Here is a 17,770-nt window from a genome sequence, read left to right as displayed (position 1 = left end):
ATATGAATTATGCACTTACCCTCTAATGAGTTTGTTTTGAGTTTGGTGTGGAGGAAGTTTTCAAGGGTCAAGAGAGGAGGATGATACAATATGATCAAGAAGAGCGAAGAGTTTAAGCTTGGGGTGCCCCCGTGGTTCATCCCTGCAGGTTTTAAGAAGACCCAAGCGTCTAAGCTTGGGGATGCCCAATGCATCCCTTCTTCATCGACAACTTATCAGGTCACCTCTAGTGAAACTATATTTTTATTCCGTCACATCTTATGTGCTTGACTTGGAGCGTCTGTTTGTTTTTGTTTGAATAAAATCGGATCCTAGCATTCTTTGTTTGGGAGAGAGACACGCTCCGCTGTTTCGTATGAACACATATGTTCTTAGCTTTATCTTTAATGTTCATTGCGAAAGTTGGACTATTTCATTCATTGCTATATGGTTGGAAACGGAAAATGCCGCATGTGGTAAATGGTATAATGTCTTGAATAATGTGATACTTGGCAATTGTTGTGCTCATATAGATCATGTTTAAGCTCTTGCATCATGTACCTTGTACCCATTAATGAAGAACTACATAGAGCTTGTTAAAATTTGGTTTGCATGATTGATCTCTAGAGTCTAGATATTTTCTCGGTTGAGGTGTTTGAACAACAAGGAGACAATGTAAAGTCTTATAATAGCTACAATATGTTCATATGTGAGCTTTGCTGCACCTTTTACACTTGAGTTTGCTTCAAACAACCTTGCTAGCCTAGCCTTGTATTGAGAGGAATTCTTCTCGTGCATCCAAATCCTTGAGCCAAATACTATGCCATTTGTGTCCACCATACCTACCTACCACATGGTATTTCTCCGCCATTCCAAAGTACATTACTTGAGTGCTACCTTTAAAAATTCTATTCTTTGCCTTTGCAATACATAGCTCATGGGAAAATAGCCTTAAAAACTACTGTGGTGAAGAATATGTACTTATGTGTCTTATTTCTTAATAAGTTGCTTGTTGAGCGGTAACCATGTTTCTGGGGACGCCATCAACTTTCACCTTTGTTGAATATATTGTGAGTTGCTATGCATGTTCGTCTTGTCTGAAGTAAGGGAGATTTTCATGATAAAATGGTTTGAGTATGCATAATGTTAGAGAAGAACATTGGGCCGCTAACTAAAGCCATGAATCATGGTGGAAGTTTCAGTTTGGACAATTAATCCTCAATCTCTTCTGAGAATATTAACTGTTGTTGAATGCTTATGCATTAAAGAGGAGTCCATTATCTGTTGTCTATGTTGTCCCGGTATGGATGTCTAAGTTGAGAATAATCAAAAGAGAGAAATCCAATGCGAACTTTCTCCTTAGACCTTTGTACAGGCGGCATAGAGGTACCCCTTTGTGACACTTGATGGAAACATATGCTATGCAATGATAATTTGTGTTAATCCAAGCTAATTAGGACAAGGTGCGAGCACTATTGGTATACTATGCATGAGACTTGCAACTTATAAGATATCTTATACATAACACATATGCTTTATTACTACCGTTGAGAAAATTGTTTCTTGTTTTCAAAATGAAAAGCTCTAGCACAAAAATAGTAATCCATGCTTCCCTCTGCGAAGGGCCTATGTTTTACTTTATTGTTGAGTCAGTTCACCTATTCTTTCTATCTCAGAAGCAGACACTTGTATCAACTGTGTGCATTGATTCTTACATGTTTACCTATTGCACTTGTTATGTTACTTTGTGTTGACAATTATCCATGAGATATACATGTTGAAGTTGAAAGCAACTGCTGAAACTTATATCTTCCTTTGTGTTGCTTCAATGCCTTTACTAAGAATTTATTGCTTTATGAGTAACTCTTATGCAAGTCTTATTGATGCTTGTCTTGAAAGTACTATTCATGAAAAGTCTTTGCTATATGATTCATTTATTTACTCATTATCTTCATCATTGCTTCGAATCGCTGCATTCATCTCATATGCTTTACAATAGTATGATCAATATTATGATAGCATGTCACTTCAGAAATTATCTTTATTATTGTTTACCTACTCGAGGGCGAGTAGGAACTAAGCTTGGGGATGCTTGATACGTCCCAAACGTATCTATAATTTCTTATGTTCCATGCTATTTTATTGATGATACTCACATGTTTTATACACATTATATGTCATTATTATGCATTTTCCGGCACTAACCTATTGACGAGATGCCGAAGAGCCGATTGCTCGTTTTCTCGCTATTTTTGGTTTCAGAAATCCTAGTAAGGAAATATTCTCGGAATTGGACGAAATCAACGCACAGGGTCCTATTTTTCCACGAAGCTTCCAGAAGTCCGAAGAGGAAACGAAGTGGGGCCACAAGGCGGCGACACACTAGGGCGACGCGGCCCAAGCCCTGGCCTTGCCGGCCTAGCGTGTGGGACCCTCGTGACGCCCCCTGACCTACCCTTCCGCCTACATATAGTCTTCGTCGCGAAACCCCCAGTACCGAGAGCCACGATATGGAAAACCTTACTGAGACGCCGCCGCCAATCCCTTCTCGGGGGATTCAGGAGATCGCCTCCGGCACCCTGCCGGAGAGGAGAATCATCTCCCGGAGGTCTCTTCATCGCCATGATCGCCTCCGGATCGATGTGTGAGTAGTCCACCCCTGGACTATGGGTCCATAGCAGTAGCTAGATGGTTGTCTTCTCCTCATTGTGCTATCATGTTAGATCTTGTGAGCTGCCTATCATGATCAAGATCATCTATTTGTAATGCTACATGTTGTGTTTGTTGGGATCCGATGAATATTGAATACTATGTCAAGTTGATTATCAATCTATCATATATGTTATTTATGTTCTTGCATGCTCTCCGTTGCTAGTAGAGGCTCCGGCCAAGTTGATACTTGTGACTCCAAGAGGGAGTATTTATGCTCGATAGTGGGTTCATGCCTCCATTAAATCGGGACGATGACGTGAAAGTTCTAAGGTTGTGGATGTGCTCGTTGCTACTAGGGATAAAACATCGATGCTTTGTCTAAGGATATTTGTGTTGATTACATTACGCACCATACTTAATGCAATTTTCTGTTGTTTGCAACTTAATACTGGAGGGGGTTCGGATGATAACCTGAAGGTGGACTTTTTAGGCATAGATGCATGCTGGATAGCAGTCTATGTACTTTGTCGTAATGCCCTGATTAAATCTCATAGTACTCATCATGATATATGTATGTGCATTGTTATGCCTTCTTTATTTGTCAATTGCCCAACTGTAATTTGTTCACCCAACATCTTTTTATCTTATGGGAGAGACACCACTAGTGAACTCGTGGACCCCGGTCCTATTCTTTACATCTGAAATACAATCTCATCGCAATTGTTCTTTACTTGTTCTTCGCAAACAATCATTATCATCCACACTATACATCTAATCCTTTGTTTACAGCAAGCCGGTGAGATTGACAACCTCACTGTTACGTTGGGGCAAAGTACTTTGATTGTGTTGTGCAGGTTCCACGTTGGCGCCGGAATCCCTGGTGTTGTGCTGCACTACACTCCGCCACCAACAACCTTCAACATGATTCTTGGCTCCTACTGGTTCAATAACCTTGGTTTCTTACTGAGGGAAACTTACTGCTGTGTGCATCACACCTTCCTCATGGGGTTCCCAATGTACGTGTCAATTACACGCAGCAGTGGTTATGGTCGCTGGAAATTGTTCCAAGAACTTAAAATTTTGAGCTATAGCCCATGAAAATAGAGGCGGAAAACATGAAAAAAATGAGTTTTTGTGAAGCCTCTAAAACCATGTATCGGTTGTCATGATCGTTGGAAATTGTCTTGGGAACTGAAAATGTGTGCTATAACTCATGAAAATGGGACATAAAACATGCAAAAATGCGACTTTTGGCGACGCCACTCAACCATATAATTGTGGTCACGATTGGTAGAGATTGTCACTAGAACCAAAAACTGTGCACTATAGCCCACAAAAATGGGCAGAAAACATGAAAAAGGCGAGTTTTGGCGATGCCCCTTAAACCATGTATCGGTGGTCACGTACGTTGGAAATTGTCTCAGGAACCAAGAAAATTTGCACTATAGCCCACGGAAATGGGCAGAAAACATGAAAAAGGCGAGTTTTGGCGATATCCATGTAACCTTGCATTGGTGGTCACCATCGCTGGAAATCGTCCCGAGAACTTGAAACTGTTAGATATAGCTCATCAAAATGGAAGGAGAAAACATGAAAACACGAGTTTTCGTGAAGCATCTTAAAACATGTATAGGTTGTCACGGTCATTGGAAATCGTCCTAGGAACCGAAAAATGTGCGCTATAACTCATGAAAATGGGTAGAAAACATGCAAAAATGCGAATTTTGGCGACGCCACTAAAACCATATATGTGTGGTCACGATCGGTACAAATTGTCCCGAGAACCGAAAATTGTGCTATATAGCCCACAAAAATGGGCAAAAACATGGAAACGCGAGTTTTGGTGATGCCCCTCAAACCATGTATCGGTGGTCACATTCGCTGGAAATTGTCTCAAGAACCAAAAAATTTGCGCTATAGCCCACTGAAATAGGCAGAAAACAAGAAAAAGGCGAGTTTTGGTGATATCCGTCTAACCTTGCATCGGTGGTCACCATCACTGCAAATTGTCCCGAGAACTTAAAACTGTTAGATATAGCCCATCAAAATGGAAGGAGAAAACATGAAAACACGAGTTTTCGCGATGCCTCTAAAAACATGTATCGGTTGTCACAGTCATTGGAAATCGTCCTAGGAAACGAAAAATTTGCTCTATAGCTCATGAAAATGGGCAGAAAACATGCAAAAATACTACTTTTGGCGATGGCCACCCAAACCATATATATGTGGTCACGATTGGTACAAATTGTCCCGGGAACCGAAAATTCTGCTCTTTTGCCCAAAGAAAATGGGCAGAAAATATGAAAAAGTGAGTTTTGGCGATGCCCCTCAAACCTTGTCGTGATGGTCACATTCGCTGGAAATTGTCTTGGGGACAAAATTTTGTGCGCAATAGCCAATGAAAATGGGCAAAAAACATCAAAAAGGACGAGTTTTGGCGACATCCGGCTAACCTTGTATCGGTGGTCACCATCGCTAGAAATTGTCGCGGGAACTTAAAAATGTGAGCAATAGCCCATGAAAATGGAGGCAGAAAACATGAAAAACACGAGTTTTCGTGAAGCCTCTCAAACCATGTATCGGTTGGCACGGTCGTTGAAAATCGTCCTGGGAATCGAAAAATGTGGTCTATATAGCTGATGAAAATGGGCAGAAAACATGCAAAAATACTACTTTTGGCAACGCCACCCAAACTATATATCTGCGATCACGATCGGTAGAAATTGTCCCGGAATCAAACATTGCGCTATATAACCCACATAAATTGGCAAAAAACATGAAAAGGAAGAATTTTGGCGACACCTGTGTAACCTTGTATCGGTGGTCACCGTTGTTGGAAATCATCCCAAGAACTAAAAAACTGTGAGTTATAGCCCACGAAAATGGTGGCATAAAACATGAAAAACACGAGTTTTCGTAAAGTCTCTAAACCTTGTATCGGTGGTCACAGTCCTTGGATATCGCCTCAGGAATCTAAAAATGTACGCTATAGCTCATGAAAATGGGTAGAAAACATGAAAAATACTAGTTTTGGTGACACCACTCAAAGCATATATGTGTGATCACGATCAGTAGAAATTGTCTCAAAAACTAAAAATTGCTCTATATCCCACAAGAATGGGCAGAAAACATGAAAAAAGCGAGTTACGCGACATCCGGCTAACCTTGTATCGGTGGTCACCATCGCTAGAAATTGTCCCGAGAACTTCAAAATGTGAGCTATAGCCCATGAAAATGAAGGCAGAAAACATGAAAAACACGAGTTTTCATGTAGCCTCTCAAACCATGTATCGGTTGGATGGTCGTTGGAAATCGTCCTGGGAACCAAAAAATGTGCTCTATAGCTCATGAAAAAGGGCATAAAATATGCAAAATACTACTTTTTGCAACGCCACTCAAACCATATATTTGTGATCACGATTGGTAGAAATTGTGTTGGAAACCAAAAATTGCGAGATATAGCCCACATAAATTGGTAAAAAACATGAAAAGGACGAGTTTTGGCGACACCCGTCTAACCTTGTATCGGTGGTCACCGTCGCTGGAAATCATCGCCAAAACTTAAAACTGTGAACTATTGTTGACGTCAGAAACCCACTGGCGGGCAGAGACGGGCAACACCGTAGAGCCGGGAACAACTAGGGCTGCGGCTGGCCCCAGTCCCTCTGAGCGACGGCCCGCAAAGCCTCCTGGTCGCACGCACCGATGTTTATCACAAGGGCGTGCCACCCGACCTATACCCGGTCGGGAAGGTGTGGATGATGCCTCGCTTAGTTTCCTGCAGGGCACACACGTAAACGTTAAATACGAGCCTCGATCGGCTCTCAGGTTATCCCGTGAATCGGCTCAAAGAGCCGATCCACCCATGATTCAGACGGGGTGTCCGAATATATGGTGGTCCTGCTTGATCAAGGTAAAGCTAATGAGATCCACGACGATGTGGGGTTTTCACCGCATAATCGGATCGTCCTACTCCAGGTTGGGCCTCGCGGCCACGCACGGTGATCGTAAGCCGATCCTAAACAAGGCCTAAAAACCAACACGAGGTTGATCCTCGGAACATCCCGCTTAGGGCCAACGAACGACACCCTACGTGCCGCTGGATCCTCCCCCTTTATAAGGCCTAACTATTGCAGATATTAAACTAATCCTTGTAGAACAAGGAGTAATCGTAACGGATCAGATCTACTAAACTATGATCAAGCGGGGTGCCGCCCCTACACCTAAGATAGGTGTAAGGGCGGCTAGACATGCAAGGGTTGCACTACGAAAGCATGTAATATGAAGAACAATGCTAACCCTAACATGTCTAAGATAACTACGTTGCTCGCCATCAAAAAGGCTTCGAGACGAGCAACGCATGAACAACGTAGGCAGGCTTGTGCTGCCTAGATCGCAAGATGCGATCTAGGCAGCATGACGCTTACCGGTAGAAACCCTCGAGACGAAGGAGTTGGCGATGCGCAGAGATTTGTTTGTGGTTGAACGTTGGTTGTTGTTTATTCCATAAACCCTAGGTACATATTTATAGTCCAGGGGACTTTCTAATGTGGGCGTGCACCAAACCGTGCACGAGTAAGATTCTAACTTCTAAACTAAGATGCGATCTAATATGTTACAGATACATGGGCAAACAAGCCCAACTTGGTATAAAAGGCCGATTCACGTATTCCTTCTATATATATCTCTTCACGTCCATCTTGATCGCGGCCCACCTCTGACTCGGTCAAATTCTGGTGATAACAACTATAGCCCACGAAAATGGTGGCATAAAACATGAAAAACACGAGTGTTCGTGCAGCCTCTCAAGCCATGTATCGATGGTCACGGTCGTTGGATATCGCCCCAAGAATCTCAAAATGTGCACTATAGCTCATAAAAATAAGCAGAAAAGAAGAAAAATACTAGTTTTGGTGACACAACTCAAACCATATATGTGTCATCACGATCAGTAGAAATTGTCCCAAAAACAAAAACCGCTCTATATCCCACAAAAATGGGCAGAAAACATGAGAAAGCTGAGTTGTGGCGATGCCCCTCAAACCATGTATCAGTGGTTATGGTCGTTGGAAATCGTTCCAAGAACTTAAAATTTTGAGCTATAGCCCATGAAAATAGAGGCGGAAAACATGAAAAAATGAGTTTTTGTGAAGCCTCTAAATCCATGTATCGGTTGTCACGATCGTTGGAAATTGTCTTGGGAACAGAAAATGTGTGCTATAACTCATGAAAATGGGACATAAAACATGATAAAATGCGACTTTTGGCGACGCCACTCAACCATATATATGTGGTGACCATCGCTGGAAATCGTCCCGAGAACTTGAAAATGTTAGATATAGCTCATCAAAATGGAAGAGAAAACATGAAAATAGGAGTTTTCGTGAAGCATCTTAAAACATGTATAGGTTGTCACGGTCATTGCAAATCGTCATAGGAACCGAAAAATGTGCGCTATAACTCATGAAAATGGATAGAAAACATGCAAAAATGCGACTTTTGGTGACGCCACTTAAACCATATATGTGTGGTGACGATCGGTACAAATTGTCCCGAGAACCGAAAATTGTGCTATATAGCCCACAAAAAATGGGCAAAAACATGAAAACGCGAGTTTTGGTGATGCCCCTCAAACCATGTATCGGTGGTCACATTCGCTGGAAATTGTCTCAAGAACCAAAAATTTTGCGCTATAGCCCACGGAAATGGGCAGAAAACATGAAAAAGGCGAGTTTTGGTGATATCCGTCTAACCTTGCATCGGTGGTCACCATCACATCAAATTGTCCCGAGAACTTAAAACTGTTAGATATAGCCCATCAAAATGGAAGGAGAAAACATGAAAACACGAGTTTTCGCGATGCCTCTAAAAACATGTATCGGTTGTCACAGTCATTGGAAATCGTCCTAGGAAACGAAAAATGTGCTCTATAGCTCATGAAAATGGGCAGAAAACATGCAAAAATACTACTTTTGGCGATGGCCACCCAAATCATATATTTGTGGTCACGATTGGTACAAATTGTCCCGGAACCGAAAATTGTGCTCTATAGCCCAAAGAAAATGGGCAGAAAATATGAAAAAGTGAGTTTTGGCGATGCCCCTCAAACCATGTCGCGATGGTCACATTCGCTGGAAATTGTCTAGGGTACAAAATTTTGTGCGCAATAGCCAATGAAAATGGGCAAAAAACATCAAAAAGGACGAGTTTTGGCGACATCCGGCTAACCTTGTATCGGTGATCACCATCGCTAGAAATTGTCCCGGGAACTTAAAAATGTGAGCTATAGCCCATGAAAATGGAGGCAGAAAACATGAAAAACACGAGTTTTCGTGAAGCCTCTCAAACCATGTATCGGTTGGTACGGTCGTTGAAAATCATCCTGGGAAGCGAAAAATATGGTCTATATAGCTGATGAAAATGGGCAGAAAACATGCAAAAATACTACTTTTGGCAACGCCACCAAAACTATATATCTGCGATCACGATCGGTAGAAATTGTCCCGGGAATCAAACATTGCGCTATATAACCCACATAAATTGGCAAAAAACATGAAAAGGACGAATTTTGGCGACACCTGTGTAACCTTGTATCGGTGGTCACCGTTGTTGGAAATCATCCCAAGAACTAAAAAACTGTGAGTTATAGCCCACGAAAATGGTGGCATAAAACATGAAAAACACGAGTTTTTGTAAAGTCTTTAAACCTTGTATCGGTGGTCACAGTCATTGGATATCGCCCCAGGAATCTAAAAATGTACGCTATAGCTCATGAAAATGGGCAGAAAACATGAAAAATACTAGTTTTGGTGACACCACTCAAAGCATATATGTGTGATCACGATCAGTAGAAATTGTCTCAAAAACTAAAAATTGCTCTATATCCCACAAGAATGGGCAGAAAACATGAAAAAAGCGAGTTCCGCGACATCCGGCTAACCTTGTATCGGTGGTCACCATCGCTAGAAATTGTCCCGAGAACTTCAAAATGTGAGCTATAGCCCATGAAAATGAAGGCAGAAGACATGAAAAACACGAGTTTTCATGTAGCCTCTCAAACCATGTATCGGTTGGATGGTCGTTGGAAATCGTCCTGGGAACCAAAAAATGTGCTCTATAGCTCATGAAAAAGGGCAGAAAATATGCAAAATACTACTTTTTGCAACGCCACTCAAACCATATATTTGTGATCACGATTGGTAGAAATTGTGTCGGAAACCAAAAATTGCGAGATATAGCCCACGTAAATTGGCAAAAAACATGAAAAGGACGAGTTTTGGCGACACCCATCTAACCTTGTATCGGTGGTCACCGTCGCTGGAAATCATCGCCAAAACTTAAAACTGTGAAATATAGCCCACGAAAATGGTGGCATAAAACATGAAAAACACGAGTATTCGTGCAGCCTCTCAAGCCATGTATCGATGGTCACGGTCGTTCGATATCGCCCCAAGAATCTCAAAATGTGCACTATAGCTCATAAAAATAAGCAGAAAAGAAGAAAAATACTAGTTTTGGTGACACAACTCAAACCATATATGTGTCGTCACGATCAGTAGAAATTGTCCCAAAAACAAAAACCGCTCTATATCCCACAAAAATGGGCAGAAAAAATGAGAAAGCTGAGTTGTGGCGATGCCCCTCAAACCATGTATCAGTGGTTATGGTCGTTGGAAATCGTTCCAAGAACTTAAAATTTTGAGCTATAGCCCATGAAAATAGAGGCGCAAAACATGAAAAAATGAGTTTTTGTGAAGCCTCTAAATCCATGTATCGGTTGTCACGATCGTTGGAAATTGTCTTGGGAACCGAAAATGTGTGCTATAACTCATGAAAATGGGACATAAAACATGCAAAAATGCGACTTTTGGCGACGCCACTCAACCATATATATGTGGTCACCATCGCTGGAAATCGTCCCGAGAACTTGAAACTGTTAGATATAGCTCATCAAAATGGAAGGAGAAAACATGAAAACAGGAGTTTTCGTGAAGCATCTTAAAACATGTATAGGTTGTCACGGTCATTGCAAATCGTCATAGGAACCGAAAAATATGCGCTATAACTCATGAAAATGGATAGAAAACATGCAAAAATGCGACTTTTGGCGACGCCACTAAAACCATATATGTGTGGTGACGATCGGTACAAATTGTCCCGAGAACCGAAAATTGTGCTATATAGCCCACAAAAATGGGCAAAAACATGAAAACGCGAGTTTTGGTGATGCCCCTCAAACCATGTATCGGTGGTCACATTCGCTGGAAATTGTCTCAAGAACCAAAAATTTTGCGCTATAGCCCACGGAAATGGGCAGAAAACATGAAAAAGGCGAGTTTTGGTGATATCCGTCTAACCTTGCATCGGTGGTCACCATCACTGCAAATTGTCCCGAGAACTTAAAACTGTTAGATATAGCCCATCAAAATGGAAGGAGAGAACATGAAAACACGAGTTTTCGCGATGCCTCTAAAAACATGTATCGGTTGTCACAGTCATTGGAAATCGTCCTAGGAAACGAAAAATGTGCTCTATAGCTCATGAAAATGGGCAGAAAACATGCAAAAATACTACTTTTGGCGATGGCCACCCAAATCATATATTTGTGGTCACGATTGGTACAAATTGTCCCGGGAACCGAAAATTGTGCTCTATAGCCCAAAGAAAATGGGCAGAAAATATGAAAAAGTGAGTTTTGGCGATGCCCCTCAAACCATTTCGCGATGGTCACATTCGCTGGAAATTGTCTAGGGTACAAAATTTTGTGCGCAATAGCCAATGAAAATGGTTAAAAAACATCAAAAAGGACGAGTTTTGGCGACATCCGGCTAACCTTGTATCGGTGATCACCATCGCTAGAAATTGTCCCGGGAACTTAAAAATGTGAGCTATAGCCCATGAAAATGGAGGCAGAAAACATGAAAAACACGAGTTTTCGTGAAGCCTCTCAAACCATGTATCGGTTGGTACGATCGTTGAAAATCATCCTGGGAACCGAAAAATGTGGTCTATATAGCTGATGAAAATGGGCAGAAAACATGCAAAAATACTACTTTTGGCAATGCCACCCAAACTATATATCTGCGATCACGATCGGTAGAAATTGTCCCGGGAATCAAACATTGCGCTATATAACCCACATAAATTGGCAAAAAACATGAAAAGGATGAATTTTGGCGACACCTGTGTAACCTTGTATCGGTGGTCACCGTTGTTGGAAATCATCCCAAGAACTAAAAAACTGTGAGTTATAGCCCACGAAAATGGTGGCATAAAACATGAAAAACACGAGTTTTCGTAAAGTCTCTAAACCTTGTATCGGTGGTCACAGTCCTTGGATATCGCCCCAGGAATCTAAAAATGTACGCTATAGCTCATGAAAATGGGCAGAAAACATGAAAAATACTAGTTTTGGTGACACCACTCAAAGCATATATGTGTGATCACTATCAGTAGAAATTGTCTCAAAAACTAAAAATTGCTCTATATCCCACAAGAATGGGCAGAAAACATGAAAAAAGCGAGTTTCCGCGACATCCGGCTAACCTTGTATCGGTGGTCACCATCGCTAGAAATTGTCCTGAGAACTTAAAAATGTGAGCTATAGCCCATGAAAATGAAGTCAGAAAACATGAAAAACACGAGTTTTCGTGTAGCCTCTCAAACCATGTATCGGTTGGATGGTCGTTGGAAATCGTCCTGGGAACCAAAAAATGTGCTCTATAGCTCATGAAAAAGGGCAGAAAATATGCAAAATACTACTTTTTGCAACGCCACTCAAACCATATATTTGTGATCACGATCGGTAGAAATTGTGTCGGAAACCAAAAATTGCGCGATATAGCCCACGTAAATTGGCAAAAAACATGAAAAGGACGAGTTTTGGCGACACCCGTCTAACCTTGTATCAGTGGTCACTGTCGCTGGAAATCATCGCCAAAACTTAAAACTGCGAACTATAGCCCACGAAAATGGTGGCATAAAACATGAAAAACACGAGTTTTCGTGCAGCCTCTCAAGCCATGTATCGATGGTCACGGTCGTTGGATATCGCCCCAAGAATCTCAAAATGTGCACTATAGCTCATAAGAATAAGTAGAAAAGAAGAAAAATACTAGTTTTGGTGACACAACTCAAACCATATATGTGTCATCACGATCAGTAGAAATTGTCCCAAAAACAAAAACCGCTCTATATCCCACAAAAATGGGCAGAAAACATGAGAAAGCTGAGTTGTGGCGATGCCCCTCAAACCATGTATCAGTGGTTATGGTCGCTGGAAATCGTTCCAAGAACTTAAAATTTTGAGCTATAGCCCATGAAAATAGAGGCGGAAAACATGAAAAAATGAGTTTTTGTGAAGCCTCTAAATCCATGTATCGGTTGTCACGATCGTTGGAAATTGTCTTGGGAACCGAAAATGTGTGCTATAACTCATGAAAATGGACATAAAACATGCAAAAATGCGACTTTTGGCGACGCCACTCAACCATATATATGTGGTCACCATCGCTGGAAATCGTCCCGAGAACTTGAAACTGTTAGATATAGCTCATCAAAATGGAAGGAGAAAACATGAAAACAGGAGTTTTCGTGAAGCATCTTAAAACATGTATAGGTTGTCACGGTCATTGCAAATCGTCATAGGAACCAAAAAATGTGCGCTATAACTCATGAAAATGGATAGAACATGCAAAAATGCGACTTTTGGCGACGCCACTAAAACCATATATGTGTGGTGACGATCGGTACAAATTGTCCCGAGAACCGAAAATTGTGCTATATAGCCCACAAAAATGGGCAAAAACATGAAAACGCGAGTTTTGGTGATGCCCCTCAAACCATGTATCGGTGGTCACATTCGCTGGAAATTGTCTCAAGAACCAAAAATTTTGCGCTATAGCCCACGGAAATGGGCAGAAAAACATGAAAAAGGCGAGTTTTGGTGATATCCGTCTAACCTTGCATCGGTGGTCACCATCACCGCAAATTGTCCCGAGAACTTAAAACTCGTTAGATATAGCCCATCAAAATGGAAGGAGAAAACATGAAAACACGAGTTTTCGCGATGCCTCTAAAAACATGTATCGGTTGTCACAGTCATTGGAAATCGTCCTAGGAAACGAAAAATGTGCTCTATAGCTCATGAAAATGGGCAGAAAACATGCAAAAAATACTACTGTTGGCGATGGACACCCAAATCATATATTTGTGGTCACGATTGGTACAAATTGTCCCGGGAACCGAAAATTGTGCTCTATAGCCCAAAGAAAATGGGCAGAAGATATGAAAAAGTGAGTTTTGGCGATGCCCCTCAAACCATGTCGCGATGGTCACATTCGCTGGAAATTGTCTAGGGTACAAAATTTTGTGCGCAATAGCCAATGAAAATGGGCAAAAAACATCAAAAAGGACGAGTTTTGGCGACATCCGGCTAACCTTGTATCGGTGAACACCATCGCTAGAAATTGTCCCGGGAACTTAAAAATGTGAGCTAGCCCATGAAAATGGAGGCAGAAAACATGAAAAACACGAGTTTTCGTGAAGCCTCTCAAACCATGTATCGGTTGGTACGGTCGTTGAAAATCATCCTGGGAACCGAAAAATGTGGTCTATATAGCTGATGAAAATGGGCAGAAAACATGCAAAAATACTACTTTTGGCAACGCCACGCAAACTATATATCTGCGATCACGATCGGTAGAAATTGTCCCGGGAATCAAACATTGCGCTATATAACCCACGTAAATTGGCAAAAAAACATGAAAATGACGAATTTTGGCGACACCTGTGTAACCTTGTATCGGTGGTCACCGTTGTTGGAAATCATCCCAAGAACTAAAAAACTGTGAGTTATAGCCCACGAAAATGGTGGCATAAAACATGAAAAATACGAGTTTTCGTAAAGTCTCTAAACCTTGTATCGGTGGTCACAGATCCTTGGATATCGCCCCAGGAATCTAAAAATGTACGCTATAGCTCATGAAAATGGGCAGAAAACATGAAAAATACTAGTTTTGGTGACACCACTCAAAGCATATATGTGTGATCACGATCAGTAGAAATTGTCTCAAAAACTAAAAATTGCTCTATATCCCACAAGAATGGGCAGAAAACATGAAAAAAGCGAGTTCCGCGACATCCGGCTAACCTTGTATCGGTGGTCACCATCGCTAGAAATTGTCCCGAGAACTTCAAAATGTGAGCTATAGCCCATGAAAATGAAGGCAGAAAACATGAAAAACACGAGTTTTCATGTAGCCTCTCAAACCATGTATCGGTTGGATGGTCGTTGGAAATCGTCCTGGGAACAAAAAAATGTGCTCTATAGCTCATGAAAAAGGGCAGAAAATATGCAAAATACTACTTTTTGCAACGCCACTCAAACCATATATTTGTGATCACGATTGGTAGAAATTGTGTTGGAAACCAAAAATTGCGAGATATAGCCCACGTAAATTGGCAAAAAACATGAAAAGGACGAGTTTTGGCGACACCCGTCAAACCTTGTATCGGTGGTCACCGTCGCTGGAAATCATCGCCAAAACTTAAAACTGTGAACTATAGCCCACGAAAATGGTGGCATAAAACATGAAAAACACGAGTGTTCGTGCAGCCTCTCAAGCCATGTATCGATGGTCACGGTCGTTGGATATCGCCCCAAGAATCTCAAAATGTGCACTATAGCTCATAAAAATAAGCAGAAAAGAAGAAAAATACTAGTTTTGGTGACACAACTCAAACCATATATCTGTCGTCACGATCAGTAGAAATTGTCCCAAAAACAAAAACCGCTCTATATCCCACAAAAATGGGCAGAAAACATGAGAAAGCTGAGTTATGGCGATGCCCCTCAAACCATGTATCAGTGGTTATGGTCGCTGGAAATCGTTCCAAGAACATAAAATTTTGAGCTATAGCCCATGAAAATAGAGGCGGAAAACATGAAAAAATGAGTTTTTGTGAAGCCTCTAAATCCATGTATCGGTTGTCACGATCGTTGGAAATTGCCTTGGGAACCGAAAATGTGTGCTATAACTCATGAAAATGGGACATAAAACATGCAAAAATGCGACTTTTGGCGACGCCACTCAACCATATATATGTGGTCACCATCGCTGGAAATCGTCCCGAGAACTTGAAACTGTTAGATATAGCTCATCAAAATGGAAGGAGAAAACATGAAAACAGGAGTTTTCGTGAAGCATCTTAAAACATGTATAGGTTGTCACGGTCATTGGAAATCGTCATAGGAACCAAAAAATGTGCGCTTTAACTCATGAAAATGGATAGAAAACATGCAAAAATGCGACTTTTGGCGACGCCACTAAAACCATATATGTGTGGTGACGATCGGTACAAATTGTCCCGAGAACCGAAAATTGTGCTATATAGCCCACAAAAATGGGCAAAAACATGAAAACGCGAGTTTTGATGATGCCCCTCAAACCATGTATCGGTGGTCACATTCGCTGGAAATTGTCTCAAGAACCAAAAATTTTGCGCTATAGCCCACGGAAATGGGCAGAAAACATGAAAAAGGCGAGTTTTGGTGATATCCGTCTAACCTTGCATCGGTGGTCACCATCACTGCAAATTGTCCCGAGAACTTAAAACTGTTAGATATAGCCCATCAAAATGGAAGGAGAAAACATGAAAACACGAGTTATTGCGATGCCTCTAAAAACATGTATCGGTTGTCACAATCATTGGAAATCGTCCTAGAAAACGAAAAATGTGCTCTATAGCTCATGAAAATGGGCAGAAAACATGCAAAAATACTACTTTTGGCGATGGCCACCCAAATCATATATTTGTGGTCACGATTGGTACAAATTGTCCCGCGAACCGAAAATTGTGCTCTATAGCCCAAAGAAAATGGGCAGAAAATATGAAAAAGTGAGTTTTGGCGATGCCCCTCAAACCATGTCGTGATGGTCACATTCGCTGGAAATTGTCTCGGGGACAAAATTTTGTGCGCAATAGCCAATGAAAATGGGCAAAAAACATCAAAAAGGACGAGTTTTGGCGACATCCGGCTAACCTTGTATCGGTGGTCACCATCGCTAGAAATTGTCCCGGGACTTAAAAATGTGAGCTATAGCCCATGAAAATGGAGGCAGAAAACATGAAAAACACGAGTTTTCGTGAAGCCTCTCAAACCATGTATCGGTTGGTACGGTCGTTGAAAATCATCCTCGGAACCGAAAAATGTGGTCTATATAGGTGATGAAAATGGGCATAAAACATGCAAAAATACTACTTTTGGCAACGCCACGCAAACTATATATCTGTGATCACGATCTGTAGAAATTGTCCCGGGAATCAAACATTGCGCTATATAACCCACGTAAATTGGCAAAAAACATGAAAATGACGAATTTTGGCGACACCTGTGTAACCTTGTATCGGTGGTCACCGTTGTTGGAAATCATCCCAAGAACTAAAAAACTGTGAGTTATAGCCCACGAAAATGGTGGCATAAAACATGAAAAATACGAGTTTTCGTAAAGTCTCTAAACCTTGTATCGGTGGTCACAGTCCTTGGATATCGCCCCAGGAATCTAAAAATGTACGCTATAGCTCATGAAAATGGGCAGAAAACATGAAAAATACTAGTTTGGGTGACACCACACAAAGCATATATGTGTGATCACGATCAGTAGAAATTGTCTCAAAAACTAAAAATTGCTCTATATCCCACAAGAATGGGCAGAAAACATGAAAAAAGCGAGTTTCCGCGACATCCGGCTAACCTTGTATCGGTGGTCACCGTCGCTAGAAAATGTCCCGAAAACTTATAAATGTGAGCTATAGCCCATGAAAATGAAGGCAGAAAACATGAAAAACACGAGTTTTCGTGTAGCCTCTCAAACCATGTATCGGTTGGATGGTCGTTGGAAATCGTCTTGGGAACCAAAAAATGTGCTCTATAGCTCATTAAAAAGGGCAGAAAATATGCAAAATACTACTTTTTGCAATGCCACTCAAACCATATATTTGTGATCACGATCGGTAGAAATTGTGTCGGAAACCAAAAATTGCGCGATATAGCCCACGTAAATTGGCAAAAAACATGAAAATGACGAGTTTTGGCGACACCCGTCTAACCTTGTATCGGTGGTCACTGTCGCTGGAA

Source organism: Lolium rigidum, chromosome 2 (genome assembly GCF_022539505.1).
Source record: "Lolium rigidum isolate FL_2022 chromosome 2, APGP_CSIRO_Lrig_0.1, whole genome shotgun sequence".
NCBI lineage: Eukaryota > Viridiplantae > Streptophyta > Magnoliopsida > Poales > Poaceae > Lolium > Lolium rigidum.
Note: the sequence above shows the minus strand (reverse complement) of the source record.